Source organism: Rousettus aegyptiacus, unplaced genomic scaffold (genome assembly GCF_014176215.1).
Source record: "Rousettus aegyptiacus isolate mRouAeg1 unplaced genomic scaffold, mRouAeg1.p scaffold_m13_p_17, whole genome shotgun sequence".
NCBI lineage: Eukaryota > Metazoa > Chordata > Mammalia > Chiroptera > Pteropodidae > Rousettus > Rousettus aegyptiacus.
The window spans coordinates 31,273,645-31,295,454 of NW_023416292.1; the positions used below are offsets into that span (position 1 = coordinate 31,273,645).

A 21,810-nucleotide genomic window follows, 5' to 3' on the forward strand; every position below is an offset into this window, starting at 1 on the left:
CCATCTGGTGACCCTCACTCCTGAGGTCCGCTGTCAGAGCACTCGGCTTTCTAGACACTTCATGCTTGTTTCAACCTAAACTCGAGTCTGTATCTTCACCCCATTGGCCATGGCTCTGCGCTCCAGGACCCCAGACAGGAGCAATCTCAGTCTGTTACACAGGTGAAGACAAGGCTGTAACGCCCACCCTCCCCGCTCCCCACATCTCCTCCCTACCCCGATGGCCTAGCCCCAGACCTTTTCCCATTCCACACGTGACATGATTTCAAGTCCTCAGTGCCTTGAGCTTATAAAATGCTCTCTTTTATAAAGTGAACTGATACATGAAAACCTGCCACAATTCTCTAGGTCTGAGCCAAAAAGCCCACAGGCGGCCTGGAATGGTGGTTTAGCCCGCGGCGTGGTTAGAATACTGTGGCCATATCCTGGCACTAGTACGTGACTTTGGACAAGTTAATCAATCTCTCTGAGCTTCAGTTTCTGTGAAATGGGGAAATAGCTCCTCGAGGGCTAGTTGTGAGAATGAAGGAGAGAATCTACGTAAAATTATTTGCCATACAGAAAGCATACCACAAATATAGATTATTGTCTTTGAGAAGATGTCAATTCCTTTATATCCTACTCACACTCCCACTACGATCTAAGCTCACAGTACACTGATGATTCATTGTGAACTTGTAATTGATAGAAACATCTCTAGCATTTTCACAGAGGCTACTGTCAAAGCCCATCTCTCTGTTACTTACTCATTTTATTTGCTTGTTTATTTTAACCAAGCGCAGGACTTTACATTTATCCCCATTAAACATAATCTTGTTAGATCTTGTCCATTGTTTCAGTCTGTCGAACCTTTTTTGCATTGCAATTCTGCTGTCCAGGGCTTGGCTATCTCGTCCAGTTTTGTGTCACCCACATATTTTATCACCAGGCCATCAGTGTCTTTATCCAAGTCATTAATAAAAATACTGAACAGAGCAAGACAGAGGCCAGAAACTTGTGGTGTGAAAGATCTCTCTAGAGCAACGTCCATTAATTAGCACCCTGTGTCCAATCATTTACTTGTCCGCCTGACCTGGCCACCATCGGCCCTTGCCCAGAGGTACATCTCATCTTCAAGGACGGAAACTTTGTTTGTTTGCATTGCTGCAACCCAAAGACTTTTTTTTTTTTTTTTACAGACTACCTGGAAAACCAGTCTAGCAACTCTCTCAGAAAAGAATGTGTAAGTCGGGGAAAACACTGACTCCTTGCTTCTCACCTGGGAACAAACATCCTCCTCACCAGACAAGAGAGAATCCAAACTTCCTGCCCTTTATTTAAAAGGTCAAAAAATTTTCTGGGCTTCTAAGCACTTTTCCTAGAAGCTTCCGCCTCCTGGAGCAGACAGAGAGTCTCCCGGAATACAGTCCATCTGCCCAGGTCCCAGGTCCCGAGGGATCCTTTAGAACCTCCCCTTCGGCCTTGGGCTTCCGCTTCCTGTCACCAGTATCTGTGGAATCTTGCCTTTCTAACCCCAATAGGGAATATGGAGAAATATAAATGCTGAAAGAACCTATTTTCTTTCTGTCATCTGTTTATATGATGCCAATGGCAATACCTTTCTCAAGCAATGGACGTATTTTTTGTCCTTTACAAAACATAACTAAAAACTCTGTTTTCTTTGTCTTCAGAGTCCATATGCCTCTTAGAAGCCCTGAGGGCAGTATAAACAGAAAGCTAGATGGATCACCACAAGCCAGCTTGCAATGGCAGCGGCTTACCAAGGGGACTCTGTCTCAGTCACTAGAGTCCCAAATGTCCCCCATCCCATCTCCCATGTCAGAGCCTGATCCAAAACATCGCACCATGGGAAAGAAACAATGGTTAGGATCTTGGCATTCCAAGTCCACCAAATTCCATTATATACTGTATATGTGGCCAATCTGTAAGGGAGGGACTGTAGCAATTACCTCAGCATTGTGAAGATCACAGGGTATAATGGTTTTAAAAATGCCATGCACGGTGCCTGGCACGTGGATGGCCTAGATTAAGTTGCCTTCTGGCTTCCGCCTTGGTCTTGTCCCCATTTGGTTCTATTCCTGTCACCCGGCTCTGGTCTACCCCCTTTCAGCCCAAACTTTAATTTCCTGCTTACCCTTCGTAGCCTGTCCCCCTCCCACACACACTGGCTTTTGACAACACTTCGTGTACACTGAAAACTCCTTGCTTATTCTGCTTCTGAAAAATACAGACCAAACATGTATGTAAAATCCTATCTCTTACCTCGAGGGCCCAGGTCCTCATTTATGACAAGTCCCAGGGAATAAGAGATAACAGTTCCCAGAATTTTTTCACGAATCTCAAAAAGCCATAATATCTGTGATCAAATCCTGGCTTCTTTACTTTTTAACTGTATGATCTTGAGCAAGTCAGTTAACCTCTCTAAGTCTCAGTATCCTCGGCTGTAAGGTGGGCATGACCTAGGGTTGTTGGGAGCATAAACTGTTTACCACCACACCTCTACATAGCAAATGCTCTATAAATGTTAGCTGTTATTCTTACCAGCATCATTTTCATTGTCCTTACATTTCCTGATAGTATCTATTTTCTTAATAGATTCTTATGACGTTCATATTTACTCTAGGTTTTACATTCTTTCTTTCTTTTGTTTATGTTTATTAAATATCTGAAGTTAATAGTGAGGTCTCTAGAAACCACATGGATCATTCTACATCATGCCTTCCCTTCTTTGAGAAAAGGCATAAAAACTGTAAAGCATAGTGAGAATAGGAGTTACTGTATCACTATCAATTGAGAAATTTCAATCATATTGATCAGATTCCATTTTTAGAGTTCACAACAATTCTATCTTCCTAGAGTTCTTTTAAGAACTGTATGGAACCATGTGTTTCAAATTATTCCATGAGTTATTTGAGGGCAGTTTAAGTTTTAGGCACAACCTTCTTTTTTTCAATTATCGGCATTTGTTTATAAATTCTTGTATTTATTTTTTAATGTGGCAAGTACTGCCACACAGAAACAGTTTCAGATGAGCTGTGAAAAACTGTAGCAGACCTTCGCTTCCATAGTAAAAACCAAGTAAATTTTGATAACATTAAAATTATACAAAGTAATCATGCTAAGCAAAATAAGCCACACAGAAAAAGTTGAAAATCATGATATCACTTATATGTGGGATATAAACCTAAAGCAACAAATGAACAGGACAGAGACTCATGGACATGGACAATGGACTAGTGGTTACAAAGGGAAGGAGGGAGGGGGGAGGGGAAAGGTAGATGGGAGAAAAGGGGTCAAATATGCGGCAACAGAAAGAAATCTAGCTATGGGAAGTGAACACACAGTGTAAATATATATATGCCTTACTGTTAAAGTGTACAGCTGAAACTTATTGGATTTTGTTAACTAATGTCGCCATAAAAAATAAAATTAATTAATTAATTAAATTAAATAAAGGCAAGTTTGTGCGATTTAAAACTATATATATATTTTGCCAAAGTATGTTTCTTGACCACACTGGAACTTAATTATAAACCAAAAAGTTATCTTGAAAATATTAAAATATTTAGAAATTAAGCAATACATTTCTAAAAATAAAAGAATCTCAAGGAAAATGAGGTAATATTTTTAATTGAATGACAATAGGAACACACAATATCTAAATTTCTGGGATGCAATTAATGTGAAGCTAAAAGTAAAATTTAGAATTTTAAATGCTTGTTTTAGAAAATAAGAAAGGGCTAAAAATCGATGGTCTCAGCTTCCACAGTAAGAAATTAATAAAAACACTAAACTTAAAATAAATGCAAAGAAGGAAATAAAGAATGGAAATCAATGAAACTGAAAACAGACAAATAATAGAGAAAATAAAGAACTGAAAATAATTTTTTGAAAAGATCAATAAAATTAATAAGCCTCTAGGTAGGTCGAACAAGGAAAAAAATAAAGAGAAAACGCAAATGATCAGTTTGGAGAACAAAAAAATCCTACAGACATTAAAAGAATAATAAGAGGTTAAAATAGACAACTTTATGCCAATAAGCGTGACAATGAAATTGAAACAGATACATCCCTTAAAAATAGAATATTTGAAAGTTGGCTCAAGAAGAAATGATCTGAATATCTGTTAAATAAATTGAATTCGAAATTAAATTTTTTTTTTTCCACAAAGAACACTTAGGGCTCAGATAGTGTTAATGGAGAATTCTATCAAACATTTAAGAAGTAATAACATCTCAATCGCTTACCGAAACAGAGGAGAAAGAGCCGCATCTAGACATTTTCTAGGAAGCCAACACATACATAGTACCAAAACCCGGCAAACACACTACAAGAAAAGAAAATCACAAATCAATACTACTCATGAATAGAGATGTAGAAATCCTTAACAAAACATTAGCAAATTAAATCCATCAATATATAAAAAGGGTAACGTATCATGGCCAAGTGGAGTTTATCACAAATAAATGCAGGCTTGGTTAAAATAATCAATATAATTGATTAAAAACAATCAATATAATTCCTTCTATTAACAGAATAAAGGAGAAAAATTATATAAAATCTCAGTAGATTCAGGAAAAGAATTTGACAAACATCAACAGCAGTTCATGATGAAACTCCTAGGCAAACCAGGAATAGAACAAAACTTCCTCAATCTGATACAAGGCATCAATAAAAACTCTACACCTAATACCGTAATTGATAGGGTATAAACACTTTCCCTCTACGTCAGAAACGAGGTAAGAATGTCTACTCTGGTCTCTTCTATTTCAATACTGCATGTGAAGTCTTTCCATTAGGCAGAAAAAGAAAAGTCATAAAGACAGGGAAAGAAGTAAAATTATTTTTATTGACAATGACATGATTTTGCACATCGAAAATTCAAAGGCGTCTACCCTTCGAATCCTACTAAATCTAGTAGGTAAATCAGCAAAGTTTCAGGATATAAGTTCAGTATAAAAAACAATATTCCTATATACTATCAACAATTAGAAAAAGATATTCAAAGGCAAAAGGTATTAAAATACAATACACTCGATATTATGAAATACCTACAAGTATTTTTTAAAGGTGTACAAGACCTCTACACTTAAAACTATAAAATATTGCTGAGAGGAATTACAAAAGACCTAATAAATGGAGAGAGCTATGGGGTGGTAGAATCAATATTGCAAAGATGTTCATTCTCACAAAATTGATCTATGGATAAATACAATTCCAATCAAATTCCCAGCAAGGTTTTTGTAGAAATTGACAAATTCATGAAAATAAAATAGTTGGAGGACTTACACAGCCTGATTTCAAGTCTCACTATAAAGCTTTACAGTATTTTTTAAAAGGCTGTTTTGGTCATTTACATTTCCATATAAATGTCAGTATTATCTTGTCAATGTCTAAGACAGTGTGTTATTGGTGTAAAGATAGACAAATAGATCAACACAACAGGAAAAAACCCATGATTACCATCTAATGACCTTTGTCAAAGTTGCCAAGGCAAATCAATGAGGAGGGCGGAGGGGGAGGAGGGCGGAGGGGGAGGAGGAGCAGGGAGAAGGGAGAAGGGGAGGAATCTTTAACAGACGGTGCAGCAGGAACTACTCAGCAACAAAAAGAAACGTACTAGGGATACCTGAGCCAACATGGATGAATCTCCGAAATATCCTGTAGCAGACTGAAAGAAGCCAAACACAAAGGAATACGTCCCTAAAGTTTCCAGTAATGTCGAGTTCAAGAACAGACAAAACTAGTCTGTGGGGACAGAAATCAGAATAATGGTTGCCTCGGGATGGAGACCGATGACGACTAGAAAGGGGTACAAAGGAACTTTCTAGTATAATGGAGGCGTTTTATGTCTAATTTGGGGTGTTAAGTTGGTTTTTACATTTATCCAAACTCATCGAATAGTACACTTGATTCACGCATTTTACTCCATGTTATTATACCTCCCTAAACCGCTATTTTGGTTTTTTTAAAGCTAGGAGCAGGAAAGGGGGGAAGAAAGCGATGCAAAGAGAAATCACATCGCGACGTCGTCCGCGGAGTGCCAGGGACACGCGCAGAGACGGTGCCGTGAGAACACGGGAGCAGCGCGCCCAGCCCAGCTGTGCCCAGGCCTCCCGCGGACCCCGCCCACCGGAGAAGCGCATCTCCCTGCCTCTTCTGGGCTTTCTCGTCGGCTCGCCTGAGGGTGTCCCATTTCCCGGGGCCTGACTGAGGTCCTGGTGTGAACGAAACGGCTCAGCTCTTGACGTGCCCGCGGGACAGTTCACTGCGGGGAACGGAGACCCCTCACTCATGGAAGAAGAGAAAAGATGGGACAACGTAGCGCCCTGCACGGTTAGTCCCGAATGGTCGCGTTCCCCATTTTCCTTTCCTGCTCACCCAACAATCCGTCAGGGTTCTGGACACCCCAGCTGTTCACATCCCTCCGGCACCAAATTCTGTCATTACATCCACTCCCTTTTGGCCCAGTTGAACACCAAGACTCAGTCCATCCAAATCTGCTGAAAAATCTGGCTGTTTGCAAACAAAAACCATATTGCCTCATACACTATATATCAAAATAAATCCAGATGGATAAAAGAGAACATTTTAAATGAAACCAAGATTTGAAAATATTGAGATAAATACTTTTCGGAACTCTGGGTGGGAAAGAATTTTCTGCACCGATAACTAATGGAGGGAGTAGGAATAGAGGAACAGGTTCCTTTACGATTTAAAAACCGTATATCAAAGTACTTGCAGCCGAAAGCATTTGGTTCAAATACTTCAGAGAAAGGACTTATATGCTTAACTAAAGAAGTAAAGAGGAATGTTATGATTACAACTTCAAAAGTAGCAAAGGACAATATGAAGGACTAATAAACTTTTTTAAAAGTCAACCTCAGAAGTATTGAAACAAAACAATCCTGAGATACCATTTTAAAATGTATCGAAATAATAAAAAGTTTGAAAAATGACAACACTCAAAATTTGGTAAGATCAACATTTTCTTCCCCTCTGTGGCGGGAGCAGAAGTGGGGCAGCCTTTCTGGAAAGTGGTTAGACGATTTTATGTCCCAAATCATTAAAATGCTCTTATGCTTTGATTAAGAATTCCACATGCGTGAATCTATTTGAAAACAGTCGGATGCATAAACACGTTTTTATATACGAAGATGTTTAACCAGAAAAGAAAACTAAGTGACTAATGATGTGTAACTGATTGAATAAATTGTTATATATCAAAATGATGGAATGGTTTGCAGGCTTCAAAAGTCGGTTTTTTAAAAAAATTTGAAGACTTCAAAGATGCCCCAAAACGTGTTAACTAAAAAGATATAAAACTTAATATTTTATGATTTTATTATACAATAAAACAACACACACAGATATACGAAGGAAAATACTGGAAGAGAATATACACATTTACTGAATCTTGTCCCAAGAGAAAGCTAGAATTACTAGTTTAGGACTCCTGCCCACCCCAGAAACTGGTTCTGTGCCTGTCACCAAAAAGGAAGGGGTAAAGACATAAATACGCAGTTTACAAAAGAGAAAATAAACATAAAAAGATATTCAGCCTGAGGGAAATGCCAATAAAGTCTCCAATGAGATATGCTTTAAATTCATTTAATCAGCCAAAATTCAGAATTCCGACTATACTAAGTACTGGTGAGGATATGAATCCTCAGAATCTTCTATGTTTTGCTGGTAGGGGTGTCAATGGGTACAAACTCTTTGGAAAGCAATTTGGCATTATCTTAAACGTTAGCCGCACACCGACCCCATGACCTAGCAATGTCATTTCTAGATATATATCCAACACAAATTGCTGAACATATGCAAGGTTTATAGCATCACTCTTCACAACAGTAAACTCTGGAAACGACCTGAACGTGCAAGTATATGAATATGCCACAATGTATTTATCCAGTCTCTTGGTGTATTCGTATAACTAAACATTATACAGCAGTCAAAACAAATTTCTCAGTTATATGCAACAGTGTGAGTGTTGCATTTGACCGGGTCCTCTGAGAAAATGCCAAGCTTGGACTGAATGTGGAAATGTTGTCTTAGGAGAAATGCTGAGACAGAAGATGGGAGAGAAGGCTGGGAGGGCCGTCGGTCTGACCCTGACTGAGGGAGGAGGAAAGGAAGGCTGGTTGGAAGGGAACTAGATTGCTGTGAGGGCCGAGGAGGATTTGGCAAGGTCACCCAGGTGTCCTTGGGCCGATGTCGGCTTTCAGAGGAGCCCCGTGTCTCCCAGGAATGGGGCTGCCTGAGTGAGTGCCTCTGCCACATTCGGTCACTGGCTGGGAGCACCGTCCCGGAGAGCAGCGGGTAGTGTGGCCTTGGTGCAGCTCCGCGACGGGCAACGGAACACAGAAGCTGGGGGCCCTTGGTCAATTACACTCACAGTCTCGTGGTGACCGCAGATGCCCTAGAATCATGAGTTTTAAAAACTAAAACAGAACGTTGGCTAGAGTGTGGGGACAGAGGAGAAGAATGGCATAACGCAAATGCATGCGGTGGGTCTTATTGAGAACATTGGTCTTTATCTCGAGATTGACAAGATCCTTTGACAAAAGAGCCTTTGGTGGGACTCTCTGGATGGAGTCCAGAGAGGGTGAGAGTTTACATGGAAGGACAACAATGACCTTCGGTAACTTAACCCTGGAGGGTAGAGTTCCCTGCTGTATTCTGCTAATAGGAAAGAGGAAGAGGCAAGACTACCATTTGCCAAAGAGAGTCTCTGTGAACACAAATCCTTCCACATGTCCTTTTCAAACGGCACTGCGTTTAAGTAAATGTTGAAGCAGTGGAATACTGTCTAGTACCCTCGGAGAGTCATAAAACACATGACCTATATACAGGGTTAACTCCTACAGAAAATATAAATACTGCTTAGCCCAATATTTCTAAACCTTATGAGATCATAGAGGCAGTTTATTTTCAAATAAATCCCATTTCCAACCTGTGGGGCTAATATTCAGTGAATACTTTCAGGCTGGTATAGATAATCTGAATTTATACCTAATCGTAAATGCCAGTTTAAAAAAATAAAAAGAAAACCTATCAGACGCACAGCTTGGTTTTAAAATATGGATAGTAACAAGCGGCCACCAGAAAAAATCGCAACTGACTCTGGAACACCAGTGTGTTGAAATCCCGCAGTTGAGAACCATTGGGCGGGATGCCAATAAGGATGGTACTGAAGAATTCCGGCCAACGGATGGCTTAGCAATCCGAGGGCACCTAGGGGGACGTGCTCTGTTGATTTCAGGCTGTTCTCTGCCAAACGTTTCAAGAAAAAATCATCCAAAATGTGTGGTAGAGTCCTGCAAAATGTAAAGCTTCGGGAGTATGGTCTCTGACATTCGACCTCATGGTGACCTTGATCCATGAGTTGTGGGTGTGACTGCACAAGACTGCTGAGCCTAAACCCTCCTTTGTCATTACTAAATCCGCGAAGAAAATGAACGTCAAGAGTCTTCGCAGAAGAAGGGCTGGAGTTTACAGTTCAAACAAGAAGAGAGAATCAAGGGTTGCATGGCGGGCCCTTGACGTTGGGTCTGTTCGGTTGCTCACGGGTGCCATTACGCCAGCGGGAAGGTGGCTCAGTACCTAAGACAGCCGACGGCTCATGACCAAAGTTACAGCAGAGACTTCCCCGGCAGCGAGATCAGCCAAACAGAAGTCCCTGCCCTGTAACCCCACCGACATCCTGCACCAAAACCTTTAAAAACCGCGCCTATACCCCAGGCACGCGCGACTTCTCTGGCCCCTTCCCTCAGGACCAGTGAACCTCGCCCGCAGACCCTAATAAAGCCTGTTTCATACTTTGCTTTGGCTCAATCCCATCCTCATTCTCGTCTCCTCCGGCCGATCAGGGTTCAGAGAACTAGAGCATAGGGCAAATCTTGTAGGTTCGGGGTGAATCCTATACAAGAGGAAATGAGCATCGCAGACCGGAGAAAGGAGGTCGTGGTAACATCGGGCTCACCAAGGGCCGGAGCGGTAGAACGCGAAGGCCGGAGGACTCACAGATCATCTAGTCCTAGCTACTCCTTTAATGAAGGAAGCTCTGGGACACTAAAGAACTTTTCCACAGTCACACAGCCAGAGAGTAGCTGAGTCGACACTTGAAAGCCATGTGCTTACCTTTCATTCTCATCTATGTGAGCCAAATGGCTACCCTGGGGGTGCGATATTGACCATTTAAATTAAAAAAAAAAATTACTATCTCTGGATCCTAAATTTTAAAGAATACTTTTATTCTTAAGAGACATGAAGAAAGGCTAAAATCTTTAAGTGTACATAAACCTGGAAATAGAAAATGAGTTCATAAAATGAGATACTGAGCTTCCTTTTCCCCATTCATTCATAGAAATTTATATGAATTTTTGGTTCTGAGCATGATCAAACAACTACTCTCAGCTATATCTTTCCTAACAACAACAACTGTTGTTCCGGAACACCAGGAAGGGGAAACCCTGAACAAAGTGGGGAGCAGAATCATGAAGAGGGAGCTGGAAAAGGAGATCCTTTGAAATTGCCTGTGAAGCTCCGGGCTCGTCTTTGAGCTGAGCATGAGTGACACTAGCTTGGTTTTCAGACTGGCAGCTGGGTGGGCTACAGGTAGGATGGACCAGAACAGCACTGTAAATGCTTTGAAGACTAAACTGAAGTTGCATCACAGCCCACAGAAAACAGACCAGGTTGTGCAGTCTGAACCTAACCAGGTCGCCTACCTGGTTAAAAAAAAAAAGTTAATACTTTCTAGAAGATTTAAGTAGGACCCTGCAGTTCATGGCCTGGTATTAAGAATATCTAAGATGCAACCTAAAATTACTCAACATACCGAAGACCAAGAAAACCTGAACAACTCTCAAGGGAAAATGCAATCAACAGAAGCCAACATTGAGATGACTTAAGTATTAGACTTGTCAGACAAAGACTTTAAGTTAGTTATTAAAATCACGCTTCAGGGAGTAAAGGTAAATGTTTTTAAAATAAATGGAAAGATAGTTCTCAGCCAAAAAGGAAGATGTATAAAAAACAAAATGAAAATTTTAGAATTGAAAAATTCAGAGAGACTCAGTAGCAGAATGGAGGGGAACTTAAACTGTACCACAACATAAATGAAGTTTAACTCAATATAGATCAAAGAACTAATTGTAAAATTAGTTAAAATGTTACACTAATTAAATTAAAACTAAATGTAAAATTAATTCTAAAACTTAAGGGAAAAACATAGGAACGAACATAGGCAGAGTTCTTAGAAACAAGGAAATAAGGATAACCTATAAAAGGAAACATGGTTAAATTTGACTTAGAATAAGAAACACTTTACTCTGCAAAGGGTATTGTTACAAATCCTGTAAAAAGATAGGTCATAAGCTGGGAGGAAGTATTTGCGATCACATATACAACAAAAAAACTTGTATCTAGAATATATAAAGAACTCAAGATTCAATGATTAGAAACCAACAACCCATTTAAAAATGGGCAAAAAATTTTGACAGGCATCTCACCAAAGAAGATATAAGGATAGCAAATAAGATGCTTAAGATTAACAAAATAACATAGATGTAAAGTTGCTTAAATATAATTTATTAGTGAAATGCAAATTAAATGACAATCCTACATGTTGGTAAGAATGCAGATCAGCAGGGACCCTCATTCCTTGTCGGTGAGAATATAAAATGGTATAACCACTCTGGAAAATTGTTTGGAAGTTTTTTATAAAGTGAAATATACATTTACTGTATGACCCAGCAATCCCATTTCTAAGTATTTATTCTAGAGAAATAAAAACTTTTGTCCACACAAAAATCTATACATAAATATTTATAGCAGTATTCATAATCTCTAAAACATGAGAAACAATCAAATCAGCTTCAGTGGGTGATAAACAAATTGTGATCCATCCATACAAGGGACCACTACTCAAAAATAAAATATGAACTGTGCGAATACACAGAATAACATAGGTGAAGTCAAATGCGTGATGCTAAGTGACAGATCTCAGTATCAAAAGGTAACATATGATATGAGTCCATTTATAGCACACTCAGGAAAAGGCAAAAGTGTTGGAATAGAGAGCAGATTGGTGGTTTCCAGGGGTCCTGAGTGAGAAGTGGGTCTAACTAAAAGAGGCAACAGAGGGACTTTTTGGAGGGGTATTCCAATTATTCCATGTGCTGGCTGGAAGGCTGGTTATAAGAATCTATGCATGTGTAAAAATGTAAAGACTTGTACACCAAAATGTAATTTTACTCTCTATAATTTTGAAAACTAAAGAAAAGTTTATGGAGTTCCGGCTGTGTACTATAATCTCTAACAATAGAAAGGCAATTTAATCTTTTGAAAAAGAATTAAAACGCGTAATGTGAAAAGGTAACTTTTTAGATTCCAATGAGTCCACTTTCCATTGCAAAATTGTCTCAAATTCCAATCAATTTAATCTATTCCAAGATGTTTTCTGCTGGCCAGTAGTAGGCAAGGGGAAAAAAGGGTCTAGTCTGTGATGTTGATGGGAGTAAGAGGTAGATGAGGACTCAGAGAAAAGAAATTTGGTTAGAGAATTTAAACATCTCTCATTTCACTCATGGTTGGTGCTGACAAGTGATTGAAGCCACCGAGCAGATGCTGTGACTGGGACCAGGCAAGTCCTAGCACCATGTTGCTTAGAGCAATAGAGGCAGAGTTTCGGCTAATCCTGTGGTTACTAAACCCTCCCTGTGTAGTTCCAGCTGGCCTTTTATTTGGAGGAGGGAATGGTGGGAATAAGGAATCATATAAATCAAATATATATTCAAATATGTTAAGTAAATAGGGTGAAGATTCTTCATGTCTAAAATGACTAGAGGAGGGAAAATGGGTGGAATGGACCAGCTATAAGAGAATAAGACGATGTAAAAGGACTGAGAAATAATCAAATTCAGTACCCTAGTATTACACACCTACCTTTCAAAGTTGTTCAGACTGCAGGTTATAAATCCTTGAAGCAATGGAATTTGCTACATGGAAATTCAAGTGGGTCTAGCTGTAAAGAGAGTAAGTTGTGCTTTCACTTAGGGACCAGCTCATCCACTAAGAAAAATTAGCTTGGAAAGTACAGGTGTGCTCCCCAAACAACACACAAACAACCCCCTCCCTCCCACAATTAGAGGGTGCAAAATCTCAGATGACTAAAGAGATTAACCCTGCTGTGATTATTTTCATTTCAAAAAGGGTCCACTTAACATATTTACTCTGGCAGTTCCTTCAAGTATGGACCACCTTTGGGACATTTTGATTTCTTTCATAAATCATTAACCACAGAGCTGAGGGCATGCAGTGAAGGAGAGCTCAGAGTTCCTGCCCATTGAAGATCAATAGAAATACAGGTATGTCATCTCTGAGATGATGCTGAGTCAATGGGAGAGACGTGATTATGATTTATACCCAACACTTTAGAAAATGTGTCAGTGTCTAGGGATTGAAGAAAGTGGTGTCTATAATGCAAACATGGGAATCTGTTCTTCCCAAGTGGATTGCAGGGTCCCATGGGAGAATCAGAACTGTCCTTGTCACTTCTGTTATTCGTCCTTTCTCCACTCAAAGGGCCTGTGACTGGACATGACAGGTGGTGGTGAAGTTCAATCCATTCTGCCTCCGGGTCTCACTTGCTCATTAGACAAGGCTGCAATTTCATTTCAGATCTGCCTTATAAAACCTGTTGTCATATTTTATGCGATGATGGTAACTCTGCTAGGAAATTATATTCTGAGAATACCACAGAGCCGACTCATTACGTGTATAAATAGCCATTTATCGGATATAACCCATAATCCTCCCGGCGCTGTGACCCATTCTGTAATTTTTCACTCAGCGGACAAACTACAAATGAAGAGTTTAGATTTCAGTTATGAAATTTGACATATGGATGTGGATTTTACAAGTTAAGGCCTTCAGGAAGAAACCAGGGAATTTTCCCATTAAATTCTAAGGACCTTCGACCACCTGCTTTATAATTATGTCTACAGCCCCGTCACTGACCTCTGTCAACAAATAGTTGTTGCCAGCAATCCAATGCCAACAGGAGTCCCTCGTCTTCCGGGGTGCAGAAAATGGAGAGACTGTTCAGGTCAACAGGTCGCAAACTTGAGATAGAAGCCTCCAGAACAAACTAAACGTGTACTCCCCTTATACAGAGAAAGCGCCTGCCCTGGTCTCTGATTGGTTCATTTTTATGCAAATAAGGAATCCATATTTGCAGTTTGATTGGTCCAAATAGCACTCTCCTGATTGGTTGGAATCTTGTATCCTGATTGGTTGTTACGGGGCCGCTCTGATTGGTCAATAAAAACGTAACTAAAGATATGTCTGTGCAGCTCCAATTGGATTGGCCAGTTTCAGTCCAGAGGTTGAAATATGATTCCAAGACCTCCTTTATAAGGGTGGACTCAGACAGCAGGAGCACAGTGCAGGAGGCTGGCAGCTCAGTCTGTGGCTTTTCCCTGCAATGCAGAGTGAAGGAGAAGCTTCTGCCAGCAATAGCTGCCATGTTCTCTGATTATAAATTTGAGCCCAGTTAATCACAAGGACTCCTTCCTGGCAAATATAGTCTTTCTCAGGGCCAACGCCTCCAACACAATTTCTTATCCACTATCACCTCCCTTCCTTCTAGTTGGCCTATCACCAATTTATTTGCCTATTCCCTCATACCCACCAGCATATACATGTTTCTCATACCTGCATATAGCATGTCTTTGTAAGCCAAGAGCCTCATTGTGATTTTGGACATATTGACATTAAGCTTTAACCCCCGAGTTATTTTTTCCCATAAAACCCAACATTTTATGAAATATCATTTGGTGCCAAACATTACATACTAGATTCCTTACCCATATGCTCTCCTATGAGGAGATAGAACAAACTGTGTCTAAGATTACATGGAGTTAACAGTTGGAATCAGAATTTGAACCTAAGATCAACAAACTGTATTATGGCTTAAACAACAGAAATTAGTTCTCTCACAGTTCTGCAAGCCAGAACTTGAAATCAAGGTATCAACAGACCACGCCTCTTCCAGAGTCTCTAGGGGAGAGTCTGGTCCTCACCTTTTTCAGCTTCTGGTGGCGGTCAGCATTCCTCAGCTTGTGGCCACATTTCCTCTCTACTCCATCTTCATAGACCCTCTCTGTGCGTGTCTTTCTCAAAGCTCCCTCTGCTTTGCTCTTATAAGGATACATTTGATTGCATTTAAGGCCCATCTGGGTATACCCAGATACACTTCTTAACTTAATCAAGACACTTAATCACATCTTTCGCCATTTAAAGTAACGATCACAGGTTTTAGGTATTTGATGTGGATACCTTTGGGGGGTGGGGCTATTCTTCAGCCTACCAAAACCTCTAAACCTGTCAAAGTCCCAATGGACCGAGGTCTCCATCACTAATCATGCATTAAAAAATCCTTGAGCTAGGGGAACTGAAGGTAGGGGCTGCCTAGCCTAGGAAATGTAAGTAGCTTCTTAGCCAGCCTCCATTTACGTAAAACCTCCACTTACTGAAATTCACAGACTTCTTTAGATTCAAATTTGAAAACATCATGAAAAAAAGATATCTGGGAAGAGTAATGAGGCGTTACCAGCCACAATCACCTTAATAGAGATCAGTTTATTAGATTAACCCTAGTCACTCACAGCCTTGCAGAGATGAGACACAAACAAGGTCAAATCCGATGGCCAAGATGGGATATTAATACTTTTTTCAGGTACAACATTATGTTGATATGAATAATGGCTTTGAAATGCCCCTTAAGCCTTTTTTTTTTTTTTAAGACCTTATCTGTTCCCTACCAGAACATCTGGATTTAAAAAATGCAGTATTTTATTAATTATGTGTAAGTTTTAGCTATATAACAACTTTTATCATCTTGATTATTCACAGAAGTTAGCTATTTGGCCATCTTCTAATAGGTTCAGATCGTCAAATTTGGCATTTCTGGATCCGTTTGTTTTGTCGTGTCTATGTCCTCATGCTAGGAACTCTCCAAAATATTTCGTTTTTCCTCTTGGAAAAGACCTTTTTGTAACCTTTTAAAAAATTCTTGTTTTTCAAAAAATTTTATGTCAACATTAAAGAACATTTTTGAAAGGATTAAAAAAAAAAATCACCCGTAATCCCAGCAACCTAGCAAACAAGAGTGTTCGTGAGAGGAGGGTGCTCTTACCTTCTTGAACAACGCCTCGCTGCTACAGCAACAGCTCGAGACCATATGCAAAAGAGAACAGAAAAGTATTTACTTTTCAGTTATGAGACACACACCTATTTCAATAACTGATTAATGCATGCAGGTACTCCAGCAAAAGTCTTATGAGTAAACAGGTCCTCGTCATGCCCCGGGACCCGAAAATGTTAACAGATGAGATAAACTAAGTGAGCAATCGCCTGATAAAATCTCAAGTACTATAAATTTTCATCGCGATTCACTGAGGACCAGCATTAGAATTTTGTCATAAGAAATCAGATTGAGTCCTTGTGGAGGTCTGGATATTCCAGTGCAAAACGCTCTCATGGTGTCTCACCAGCTTTCAAGTCACCTCTTCCCAGTATCTGCTGAGCCCAAGGAATGTACTCCTACCTTCGCCATTACCGGGAAATACTGGAGAAACCATTTTTTCCCCCCTGAGGGAAAACGTTAACATGTAGAATATAGGTTAAGTCCAAATGAATGTGCAACACTTTACTGAGACTTGTCCTGAGAACATGAAAGGAGATAATTGCAGGGGAAAATTGTAAGGTTGGTGAAATCTGCTCTGCTGACCCCAGTTTTTTGATAATTCACTCTTTCTGCTCCCTGAAATCCAGCCCCCAACATGCTTGTGGGGTGCTCTCACGGTACACTGCTTAAGATATAGGCACAAGTATTGTTTATCGTCATAAGGTATAAGAAACAACCTAAATGCCCATACATTGCGGAACAATATTCTATAAACTGTAGGACATTACACAGTGGAGGACATTACGCCATGTAATCATAGAAAAGAATGCAGAGGAGCTCTATGAACTGGAGTAGACTAGCTGTTAAGGCAAAAAAAAAAAAGGGCAAAAAAACAAACAAAAATCTACAATATGCTCTTCTATGTAAGAAATAAGGAAAAGAAGAAAATGCACATACATCTGCTTAAGTATGCCGAAAGAAAGGGAGGAGGTATACGCCACGAGCGACTGAGACTGGTTACTCACAGGACGTGGATGGCAAGAGTGAGGCTAGAGCAGGAGAATGGAGGTGATGGAGAGAGGATGGAGGGAGAACGACTTTCCGGAGCATGCATTTTGGTCCAGTTCTGACTTTCGAAACCATATTTTTTTTTAACGGACTAAAAATTAAATAAATAATTAATGTCAACTGGAATGTGGGGGGAATGCAAACTGGAACACCACCTCCCCCACCCCACACACAAAAATTACCTAAATTATACAAATTACCTGAATTATAAATGAAGAGCATAACCACACGGAGGGGGTTAGGCAAACACTGATGAAGTGAATTCGAAAAACATTTTGATAGAAGAATGAATCAGTCAGAGTTCAATCAGAGACACAGGACCAGGGGGACATGTACAGTATATTAAGAGACTTGTTGCAAGGAGCTGGCTCGTGGGAGCGTGGGGGCCGACAAGGCACATCTGAAAGCCACAGGGCACGCTGTCAGAGGGTGGGGTGGGGTGCAGGATGTTGGGGGGAGTGTGTGGGGGGTGTCCAGCTGTGGGGGGGGCTTGGAGGGGCACAGGCTGAATATGACGCAGGTGGAATTCCTCCTTCGGGGACTCCTCAGCTCCATTCTGAAGGCCTTTCAAATGAATGCGTCAGGTCCGCCAAGATTACCTATGGCAATGTCCCTTCCTTACAGTCAGCCCATAATGGACTTGGATCACATCCACAAAACACCGTCGATGCGTTTCATTGCTTGAATAACTGAGGGCTATAGCTTGGCCGGGTGGAGACATAAAACTGGCCTTCGCAGATACTATGCGGCCAAAGACAGAAAGAACTCTACACAAATACTGTAGTCAGGAAGTTATTTTTACAAGGATATGGTTTAGCAATTTTGAAACCATATTATATGTATTATAAGGCTGAGCAGATAAGTAACTTTGTAGTGCATAATATGAGCCAAATTTCTCACTATCAGAGAAAGGAGTTACAAATAGGGATGGTAGGAGGTTGGAATGACCCCTGTGGTGTTGGATCGGAATGGGAAGTATTAGCTTTTAATGTATAGAGATACAGAAATACAGAAATAGATGTAGAAGTACAGGAATACACGAGTGTATCCTCATCGACATTTTCTAGCTCTGTCCATCGAGAAGGCCAAGAAGCAACAACAGTCTTGGAGTGACGGGCACACCTTGGGTCCAGGCTGAGGACATGCCAGGCACAGAGAAGGACCGGCGGGGGGAAAGGCCACACGCAGAACAGTGCCGACAACAAAGGACAGAGCAGGCCGAGAGGCGAGGCGTGGGCCGCCGGGAAGTCCCTTGCACGCTGCACAGCGGCTGGCGCTAGTCTGCCACTGGTCCCTCAAACTCGTTATGTTTAAAGGCAAACGATTGCCTGTCTCTAAGTCTGTCCTCCTTTTGATGCTTTCCAGCCTGTTTCAGGTAGAGACTTCAGGTCCATCTGTGGTTTCATATCTACTCAGTCAAGTCCTGCCATCGCCACTGACGCATCCTGTTTCTCCTCCCTCTTCCCTACCCCGACTCGAGTCCTTGTGGTCCTGAGATGAGTAGAGCTTCCTCCAGTTTGCTTTTGTGCTATCAACACTGATGTAATTTAATTCAGACCTTGTCCCCTCTTAATCTCTCTCTAAGCTATTTAACATGTTGTTTAAGACCCACAATGATCAGGTCTCTGCTTAACTCTCTAGATGAATCGCTCTCTACTACCTGCCTTACACTTTTTGGTCTAGCATTTGCTTTTCCTCTGCTTGGAACAGCTCCCTTATTCCCTTGTTATCCACATAAAGCCTACCCAACTTTGAGACTCAGCTTTGCTGTTCTTTTCTCTAAGAAACTGTCTCCCACGCATTCTTCCCCTTCTCCCCTTCGCCCAGAAATGGATTTGCTGTCACTCCTCTGGTCTCCTGAAACGTGCTGTGCAAACCCTGTCTTGGTGCTTGGTACCTGATGTTTAAATCTTCCCTTTATGCGTCTGTCTCTCTCATGAGACGAAGTTCCTAAGGGCAGGAATTACATCTTCTTTAACTCCGAAGACTTGGATAGCACTTGCTTCATTTTAATCACTGAGTAAATTTGTTTTCAAAGCTAAATCCGACAAGCAAGGACGAATCTGTGCGTGAGGGAGGCAATGTGCAGGGAGGAGGGGTCATGGCGACATCCATCCCACTTTGGCGCCTGTGATTCTGTGGCTACCCCAGTGCCTTGGCGTCTACTGAGCCAGGTAGAAGGCGTTAGAAAGAGCAATCACACTTATAGCTGACGAGGGCGCCTCTGCCCGAACAAACTCCTCAGCCGCCTACCCTTTCCCCACTGCCATGTGGCCGGTGTGGTCCAACTGCAGGGGCCCCCGCTCCAAGCCCTTACGATCACGTGCCACCCAGACCCTGCCCACGCTCCACTTGGCCTGTGTCGCTGTTTCTCGTGGAAAAGGCCACTTTACCTATGACTTGCGATGCTCCCCAATGTTAAGGCTCAGCCCAGGTGCACGGACCTCTTCTCCAAGGACCTCTTCCCAAGAGTCCCTTAATTCGTATTTAACTCCCCTTCTCTAAAATCGAATGGATGTTGTCATCAGCATGGTACCATTTAGTTAACATACGGTATCTCAGCTAGGTTTCTATGTTTTTTCACATAGCTGTCATAACTGACCCACTCCATTTGATGAAAGGCATGGCTTCCTGAAGTCAGACGCTATGTGTTTACTTAACTCAACAAGTACGTGTGTGTTGCTTAAGTACACAACGTCAGGCTTGTATCAGGCATTGCGAGGAAACAAACAGCGATTGAGATACAAGGTCTACCCTCAAGGAACTCAGAGTCTAATGCAGAGTCTCTTAAGCGGGGATGTACAAGCCAGGGAGTACAGGAGAAGATATATTGAAGTCTAGGGAGAAAACGTTAGAGTTTTTAATATTTCTAATTTCTTTTCTAATATCCTAGGGAACTTTTATCTAAAGAAAGAAATTAACCTTTACTAATACGTATGTAATATGTGGATCGATCCTGGTTCCCTCAGTCGCTGTGTATGTCATACGGTCATATGTCACGCGTGGAATTAAAGGGCAGAGTGGGAGTTCTCAGACATATAGGGGTTGACAGTGGAGACCTCTGCCATTTCATTACTTTCAGTGTCCTGTGATGTACTGCAGTTTGAATGTGCTTGGTTAAGAGGATTTGCAATTATATTACCCAGCTTTAAGAAAATTAACCCTCACAAAGAGACAAGTGGCTTAAAAATAATTCACTTAAAGATGCCATAAATTAAGCATGATACTGATAATGCCGGCATCAGCAAGCAAGAAAGTGGCAGCTGTCGCTCTGTTGCTAATATGAACACTTCATCAGCTACATTTCAATTTTTAAAAAGGTTCATCTAAATAGAGCCAATAAGAACTTCTCCAAAAACTGTAAGTGGTCAGGAATGTTAATTAATTAGCAATGAAACTCAATCTAAGTGCATCTTTTACCTTGAGATATATAGCCAATGATAGCTCAATGCCATCATAATAACCAAGAATTTTAAACATTGATTATGGAGCTCACTCTTGCTTAGGATGTAGAAAGCTGCGAAGAATGTCATTCTCATCCTAACGATGAGAAAAATCCAGATACAAAACAAAACGGCAACTTTTATTGAACCTATCAGAGGGCCGAGGTCACAAGGCAGTGGAACAACCCGAGTTCCAGAGACAGACAAGCCTTCCCAGGAGAGGCGGAGGGCACAAACTCTCTCGCCCTCAGCCAAGCGTATGTGAAAGAAGTGCAGGCGCGAAGCATGTCGGGAAGAGAAAACAGCGACGATTTAAGGAACTGCTGAAAGCCCAGCGTCGCTGGTGTGCCATTCTCAACAGCGAGGGCACGACCAAGGGGAGTTCGCACTCCTTCGCAAGCTCTTATCCTTGGATCTCTACTGAGTGCTCTCCGGAAGGACCAGGGATGGAGCAGGTGCACAGGAGGGGGCTGGCAGGCGCGGGGGTCAGGCTCAAAACACCATGCACTTCACCTTGAAGCCAAAGCTTTAGGCTCCTGCTGGAGGGGCAGCAAAGACTGTTGCCTGAGGCACGGGAAAAAGATGCCTTGTGGAGGAAGGACGGACATAAGAAAAAACTCTCTCTGGGAGAGGTCCGCAAAGCCATCTTGGGCCTAAGATCCTAAAGGAAAATCAAGCAGAGGTTTCCTACCACTGGGGGAGGAGAAGAAAACTCCTGCCCAAGATCCACCACTAATGGCTTAAAGTGCTTTTTTTAAAAGTTAGTAATAATAAATTCCTATGAACACATGGAACGACTTGAGCATTGTTGGTGAAAACGCAAAATGGTGTAACTACTTTGTAAAACAGTTCAATGGTTTTTAAATAAAGTTATACAAATACTCGCCGTACATCTCAACAATCTCCCCTCCAGTTATTTATCCAGGAGAACTGTATACGAGTGCCCTTGTAAATACCTGCGTGTGTATAATTATACCAGGTTTATTACCCGGATTCTTAGTGTTCACCTGGGAACAACCCAAATGGCTATTAGTTTGTGAATGGATTTATGCTATATCCATACAATGAACTACTTACTCAGTAACAAAAAAAAAAAAAAAAAAA

General features: G+C 41.1%; 1 long non-coding RNA gene across 2 annotated transcripts in view; it reads right to left on the reverse strand.

The window, feature by feature from the left end:
* Positions 1–14,114, reverse strand: part of LOC107499832 — a 35,168-nt gene extending 21,054 nt beyond the window's left edge. For both annotated transcript variants that reach the window (XR_004955256.1, XR_004955255.1), the window contains exons 1-3: positions 14,026–14,114; positions 12,952–13,030; positions 4,248–4,327 (exon numbers count right to left, since the gene is read on the reverse strand). This is a non-coding gene — a long non-coding RNA (uncharacterized LOC107499832). The remainder of the gene's footprint in view (positions 1–4,247; positions 4,328–12,951; positions 13,031–14,025) is intronic.
* Between the last annotated feature and the right edge of the window lie 7,696 nt (positions 14,115–21,810).